This window comes from Hypanus sabinus, chromosome 26 (assembly GCF_030144855.1).
Source record: "Hypanus sabinus isolate sHypSab1 chromosome 26, sHypSab1.hap1, whole genome shotgun sequence".
NCBI classification, from domain to species: Eukaryota; Metazoa; Chordata; class Chondrichthyes; order Myliobatiformes; family Dasyatidae; genus Hypanus; species Hypanus sabinus.
In genome coordinates, this window is record NC_082731.1 from 7,831,195 (window position 1) to 7,838,627 (window position 7,433).

The 7,433-nt window shown below is 43.1% G+C and overlaps 1 protein-coding gene across 1 annotated transcript in view; it reads right to left on the reverse strand.

Annotated features, from left to right (window-relative positions):
* The window catches only part of LOC132381559 (zinc finger protein 585A-like), a 74,551-nt gene extending 68,802 nt beyond the window's left edge, over positions 1–5,749 (reverse strand). Inside the window, exon 1 of the mRNA XM_059951060.1 lies at positions 5,092–5,749. The gene's annotated coding sequence lies outside the window, so the exon portion shown is untranslated. The remainder of the gene's footprint in view (positions 1–5,091) is intronic.
* Between the last annotated feature and the right edge of the window lie 1,684 nt (positions 5,750–7,433).

The window sequence follows — 7,433 nt, forward strand, 5'->3', positions numbered from 1 at the left end:
CTATTTACACCCCTGGATAGTGGTGGGGGAAGGAGGAATAGGGGAAAGCGTTTCACTTCCTTGAGTTGCAGGGGAAGTACGAGGGGACAGGGAGGGGCAGTGGAAGGAATTCAGGGTCAGAAAAGTTTCCACAGAAAGGAGAAAGTGGGGAGAGGGTGGCGAAGAGGGGAAGGAATGGCTGGTGGTGGGGTCACTTTGTAGATGGTAGGCAGGATGTGACACATAGAGTGACCTTCTCCTTATCATCCTGTCCTTTTCCCCAGCTGGCTCCACTGCCTCATCACCCCTCCCTTACATGTGGCCACCCATCACCTGCCAGCTTTACATGCTGCTCAACCTGCCCGAAAAGAAGATTTTTTCCTGTTTTCTTTCCAACCATCACCTATAAATCTGTCTGTACCTCCCCCACTCCCCAACCCCTACCTGCCTCCATTTATCCATTGACCCTCTCACTCCTCTGCTTTCACCCATTATCTAGTCATTCCCAACTCACCTCTCCCTCTCACTTCTCTGCGTGGAAGATAACTGCTGGTTATCTTGTGTCTACACTCAGTCTGACATAGGAATGAGACCCACTGAGCTGTTCCAGCAGTTTACTTTCGACCACAGCATCTGTCACATTGTTTTCCCTCTTGCTGGCAATTTCCACACAGCTCTCAACATCACGCAGCACATTTCTTCTCCTCCCCTTCTCGACGGTCATCTCCACCTCAGAGGGCAGACCAACACAAACATCCATTATAAACAGACCGGCTGACAACTAACATAAGACCATAAGAGTAGAATTAGTCCACACTGCCAATCATTTAATAATGGCTGATTTATTTTCCCTCTCAGTTCCATTTTCCCACTTTCTCCTCATAACCTTTGATGCCCTTACTAATCCAGAGCCCATACTTTAAAAATACCCAAATGACTCAGCCTCACAGCCATCTGTGGCATTGAATTCCAGATTCAGCTCTGCACATTTAGTCTCTTATGCCTTTCAATATTCAATAGATTTCTATGAGATTTCTCCTGGTTTTTCTAGACTCCAGCGAGTACAGGCCCAGAGTACATATGCTCCTCATATGTTAATCCCTTCATTCCTGGGTTCATTCTCATAATCCTCTTCTGGACGCTCTTCAATGTCAGCACATCCTTCAACATTCCCTCTTAACCCACCCCATACAACAAGTTCATTCTTTCTGCTGGTTCATTCATCTCTGGTACATTTGTTCCGAGGATGACACTTCCTGTACATTTGCATCTGAGACAGCTCTCTCTTGAGCAGGGCAAGGATACAGTTTGTGTGGTCGTCAACTCACAAATCGCCAGTTTCTGTATTCAACTCACTGGCCTTCACAATCTCCACCACCTCCAACAAGATATCACCCGAGACCTATTTTTTTTCCATCTTGACTGTCTACATTTTTGGGGTGACCATTCCCTTTCTGACTCCCCAAACCTTGCTTCTGCCTCGCCAACTATTTCACGCCTTACCAATCTCTGCATAAAAACAATGTAAAACAACTGTGCTTTCCTCTCTTCCCTTCCTACCATCTGAAGACAAACTCTCTTCTGTTAAGACAGCAATTTACTTGCATGACTACCCATCTGGTATACTACATTCGATATTCACATTCTGGTCTGCACTCTCTGACTCACATTCAATCTGCACAGATTGCCTGCCGCTTGAGTACACCATCTCACACTAAATTAAGCTAAATCTGTGGTAAAGAAGGCAAATGCAATGTTGGCATTTATTTCAAGGGGAACAGAATATAAAAGGAAGGAGATAATGGTGAGGCTTTTTAAGACACTAGTCAGGTCAAACTTGGAGTAATATCAACAGCTCTGGGCCCCATACCTCAGAAAGGATGTATTGTCATTGGAGAGAGGATGATTGTGGGAATGAAGGGGTTAATATATTAGGAGCATTTGACAGCTTTGGTCCTGTACTCAGTGGAACTCAGAAGAATGCGGTGAGGTTGGGGGGGGGGGGGGGTGGTGCAATCTCACTGAAACCTACCGAACTAGTTGAAAGGACTAGATAGGGTGGATGTGGAGGTGATGTTCCCTATGGTGGAGGTATCCAGAACTGGAGAGCTCAGCCTCAAAACTGAGGGGCAACCTTTTAGAACAAAGGTGAAGAGGAATTTTTTGAGCCAGAGAGTGGTGAATCTGTGGAATGCTTTGCCACAGACTGCGGAAGAGGCCAAGTCTGTGGGTATATTTAAGGCAGAAGTTGATAGTTTCTTCATCGGTAAGGGCATCAAAGGATATTGCGAGATGGCAGGTGTATGGGGTTGAGTGGGATCTGGGATCAGCCATGACTGAATGGCAGAGCAGACTCGATGGGCCAGATGGCCTAATTCTTCTCCCGTGTCTGATGGTCTCTCATGCCTGTCACTGAGCACAGCACAGAGTGCTAATGCAGGAAAGCAGCATCTGTCATCAAAGACCCCACCAACCAGCCCACTGCTGCAATCAGGAAAGTGGTACAGTAGCCTCAGGACCTACACCCAGATTTACTCCCCTCAACCATCATGTTCTTGAACCAGACAGGATAACTTCAATCACCCATCACTGAATTGTTCCCAAAACCTATGTTTTTCTCCACTGGCTCATCCATCCACTGAAATATCACGTTCTTGATATTTATTGCTTAATTTTATAATATATTTTGTATTTGCACACATTGCCTTTTGCACATTGGTTGTTTGTTGGTCCTGTTGGGGGCAGTGTTTCATGGACTCTATAGTGTTTCGTGGGTTTACTGTGTTTACCCACAAGCAAACAAATAGCAGCATTCTATATGGTGACATGCATGTAATAACTTTACTTTGAACTTTGAAATAAGACCATATGATGTAGGAACAAATTTAGTCCATTTGGCCCATCAAATCTGTCAAAGTCCTTCTGTAGCCTCCCTGCTTCTTCAACACCATCTGCCTCTCCACCTATCTTCATATCACTCACAAACTTGGCCGCAAAACCATCAATTCCATCATCCAAATCATTGACATACAACTTAAAAGGCAGTCCCACTCTTTGCCTCCTGCCAATCAGCCATGTTAGGATTTTCCACACAAAAACACGGGCTCTTAACTGTTTAAAGCAGCCCCACGTCAAAGATCTTCTGAAAATCCCAGTACGTGACATCCATTGATTCTTCTTAATGTATCCTGCTTGTTGTAACAGATTTATCATGTAAAATTTACCATGCTGACTTCGGCCTACTTATCATGTGCTTCCAAGTAGTCTGAAAACTTCTGCTTAATAATAGACTCCAACATCTTCCCAACCACTGAGGTCAGACTAACTGGCCTATAATTTCCTTTCTTCTACTCCTCTTCCTTCTGGAAGTGTGGAGTGACATTTGCAATTTTCCAGTCCTCCAGAACCATGCCAGAATCAATTGATTCTTGAAAGATCATTACTAATGCCTCCATAATCACTTCATCCACCTCTTTCAGAACCCTGTGGAGTAGACCATCTGGTTCAGGTGGCTTAGTTACCTTCAGACCTTTCAGTTTCTCAAGCACCTTCTCCCTATTGATTGCATCTTTACTCACTTCTGCCCCAACACTCCCAAACTTCTGACATACTGCTTGTAGCAACCACAGTGAAAACTAACACAAAATACTTATTCAATTCATCTGCCATTTCCTCGTCCTCATTACTACCTCTTCAGCATCATTTTCCAGCAGTGCAGATACCTGAAGAAACGTTTTAATATTATTGGCTAGCTTACCTTCATATTCTATTTTTCCTTCTTCATGTCTTTTTAAGATACCTTCTGTTGGTTTTTAAAAAGCTTCCCAGTCCTCTAGCTTCCCACTAACTTTTGCTGTATTATATGGCCTCTCTTTTGCTTTTATGCTGGACTTGACTTCTTTTCAGACACGGATGTATCAGCTTGTGTTTAAAATACTTCCTTTATGTTTGGGATGTAATACTCTTACCCTATTATAATACTGATACATCTAACTTTAACTTCTTCTCAACTGCAGAGTGAATTTTATCATATTCTGATCAATCCCTTAAGTGTTCCTTTACCTTAAGCTGTATTAAGCTGTATTAAGCTTCATTGCACAATACACAATCCAGAATAGCCGACCAGCCATGAGCTATTCTAAAAAGCCACCACGTAGGCATTCTACAAAGTCCATGGTACATTTATTATTAAAGTACGTATGCAGCATACAACCTTGAAATTCGTCTTCTCCACAGCAAGCCACGAAACATGGAAACCCTCGGGATCCGGCACAAACTTGTTTTTTTAAACATTGCAAAATAAGGACTGCTTAGAAGGTGGGTGTTTTGCATTAATAGAAAAGCAAATAAACGACAGGTTGATTTTTGTAGGATTCTATATAACATTAGTTAAAACACAACCTAATCATAACAAACATTTTTGATTACATTACACAAAAAACGAACACAGGTAGAAATTTTGTTTGATAAAGATTTGTCATGTAAGTTTTGTTGTGAGAAAATATTTATTTAGTTCACATTACTTCCATTGGAACACAGGAAATAGAAGGAGAAAGTTACTTGGATTTTATGCCGAAAGAGCCATTAACTACAGAACAAGCACTAGTCCTAATTCTCCATTATGTCTTCCAATCCCTCAAACCACTTGATAAAATTCTTATAGCTCTTCAATATACAAGTAATCTCACGCCATGAATTGAGGCAGTGGAAATCAATGTTGGTTTTGTTACCTATGGCTATAAAAGTATTGAATCACGAGTCTCTGAAGAAAGGCTGAAACGATGCATGTCCTTTTAAACACTATCTGGACTATTCACTAGCCTCGTCCTCAGACTGCTTTTGGCCTGACGTATTTATTTCTTCCCATAGTGACTCAAACTGAGCTGGTACCTTCCGTCCAGTCCTTCTCACTTACATCCATATTACTTCCGAGCACGTGCAATTTTATTTGAACTATTACAATTTATTGATTCTGTTCTAGGCGCGCCATAGGAAATAAAACGCAAGAAAAAAAAACTTCTGGGAATACAAGATGAAGGCGAGAGGAAAGTTACATATAATTTGCAGATGATGCCATCGGCAAACAGGAACAACATCCAATGGAAAACGTACCAAAGCCACGGATTAATGGCTGTCACAGAATCCACAATTCTCTGCGCGTAGCAACCGCTCAGCCTTGCATCTTGATTCTCCTGGCGGAAAGTGCGCATGCTTCCCGGGGTCGCGGTGCATTCTGGAAGCGCCTCGGGCCGGTCTTTTGTTGTGCTCGGACTCGGTGGTAACGGGAGAAGAAACTAGGAACTGGTGGGTAGGACAGGAGAGGTGTTGCAGCGTAGGTTGAATGATACCGGGGACTCATTAACAGTCCGCCTGGCCCTGCCGCCCTGATTAAAGACGTGACGTCGCGCGATCGACATTGCTAAGGGCCACAGTCGCTCCGCTTTGTTTTTTTGTAGTCACAGTGCGCATGCTCCACGCAGGGGGCGGGACTTTGGCCACAAGCTGTTCCGCGCCTGCGCCTTTCCATCTTTCACTCTGGGCGTTTTCTGGACTGTTGTTTGTGTTAAGTTCTGTGAATAGTAGTAAGGATCGGCTCTTTGGTCCGTTTGCTAACTGAATTATAGGCGATCTTTTAGCTCGACACTGCTTACTAAATATGAAGGACAGGATTCGGTAGACAATAAAAAAAAACATTTACCAGAACAGGCCAGAATGCACAGATTTAAGGTGAGACGAAAGTAGTTTAGAGGGAATCTAAGGAATACTTTTTGAACCTAGAGGGTAGCTGGAAATCTGCAGAATACTGCCTGAGAAGATGGTGAAGGCAGGTATTACCAGCATCTAGGGAGCATCTGGCATCTGGCACTGTAATTACTGAGGCAAGGTAGGCTACAGAACACGTAGAACAGCTCATTTCTGTGCTGTGTGATATCATATGTGATTAATTATCATTTACTGACTCTGGTTCTGCCTAAAAACTAAATTTTCATTGTGTGCTTTTTATCTTTTCTAATGTTTTGCACTTTCCCCCCACAATTTCAGTGCTACCCACCAGACCCTCTAGAAAATGAGTTAAACCTTCTCCCACAGCATCAGCAAACTTTCCCATAAGAACCCCGACCGGCAACTCTATTGAGCTGCAGCCCTTCCAGCATCTATATGCTTCATCCATCTTATTTCCCTCCCTCCACCTTCTCTTCACCCAGACATTTATCTACACCAGCCTCTTTTCCTGTACCAATTAAAATGTCCAAATTTGAGTTTCTAATTCTTAATCTCTTTTCCAACACCTTAAAATTTGCTTGCAAGATTCCACATCATTGACCACGGAATGTTCAAAATAGTGCAAAGTGTATCTATTATCAAAAAATGTATGTGACACATTAGGTTGAGATTCATTTGAGTTGAGATTCGTTTTGGGATTCATTTGCTTGCAGGCATTCACAGTAGAACAGAGAAATACAATGTCATCAATAAAAAAAACTACGCACTAAAGTGCAAATAAATAAATAAAGCTGAGAACATGAGTTAATGACTCCTTGAAAGTGAGTTAATGAATTGTGGGATCCATTCAAAATTGAGGTGAGTGAAGTTATCCACACTGGTTCAGGGGCTTGATGGTTGAAGGGTAATAACTGTTCCTGAACACAAAGTATACTGTAGATGCTGGGGTCAAAGCAACACATACAACTGTTCCCGAACCTTGTGGTGTTGGGCCTAAGGTGCCTGCTTCCCATGGAACCAGCAGGAAGAGCGCCTGGCTTGGATCATAGAGTCCTTGATAATGAGTGATGTTTTACTGTAGCGGTGTTCCTTGCAGATGTGCCCAGTGGTAGCTTTACCTGTGACAGACTGGGGTGTATTCACCACATTTTGTCGGGTTTTCCCATTCACGTGCATTGGTGTTTCGACGCCAGGCCGCGATGCAACTGGTCAAGTTTTGCTCAGCGGTCACTTTATTAGGCACCTCCACTTCCTAGTAAAAGTGGCCACTGAGTGTGTTTAGCCATTCTCCTCAGACCTCTCATTAACAAGGCATTCCTCCCCCATAGAACTGCTGCTCACTGAATGTCTTTTTTTTTGTTTTTCACACCATTCTCTAAAAATTAGAGGCTATTTCTGTGTGAAAATCCCGGGAGATCAGCAGTGTGTGAGATACTCAAACCACCCTGTTGAGCAGCAACAATCATTCCACAGTCAAAGTCACTGAGGTCACATTTCTTCCCCATTCCGCTGTTTGATCTAAACAACAACTAAACCTCTTGCCCATGCCTGCATTAAGTTGCTGCTACGTGATTGGCTGAATAGGGATTTGCATGAGCTGATGCACAGGCATACTTAGTAAAGTGGCCACGAAATACTTTCCACTGTGCATCTAGAAATAGGTCAAAGTTTTAGATGACATTCGGAACCTATGCAAACCTCTAAGATAGTAGAGGTGTTGCTGTGGCTTC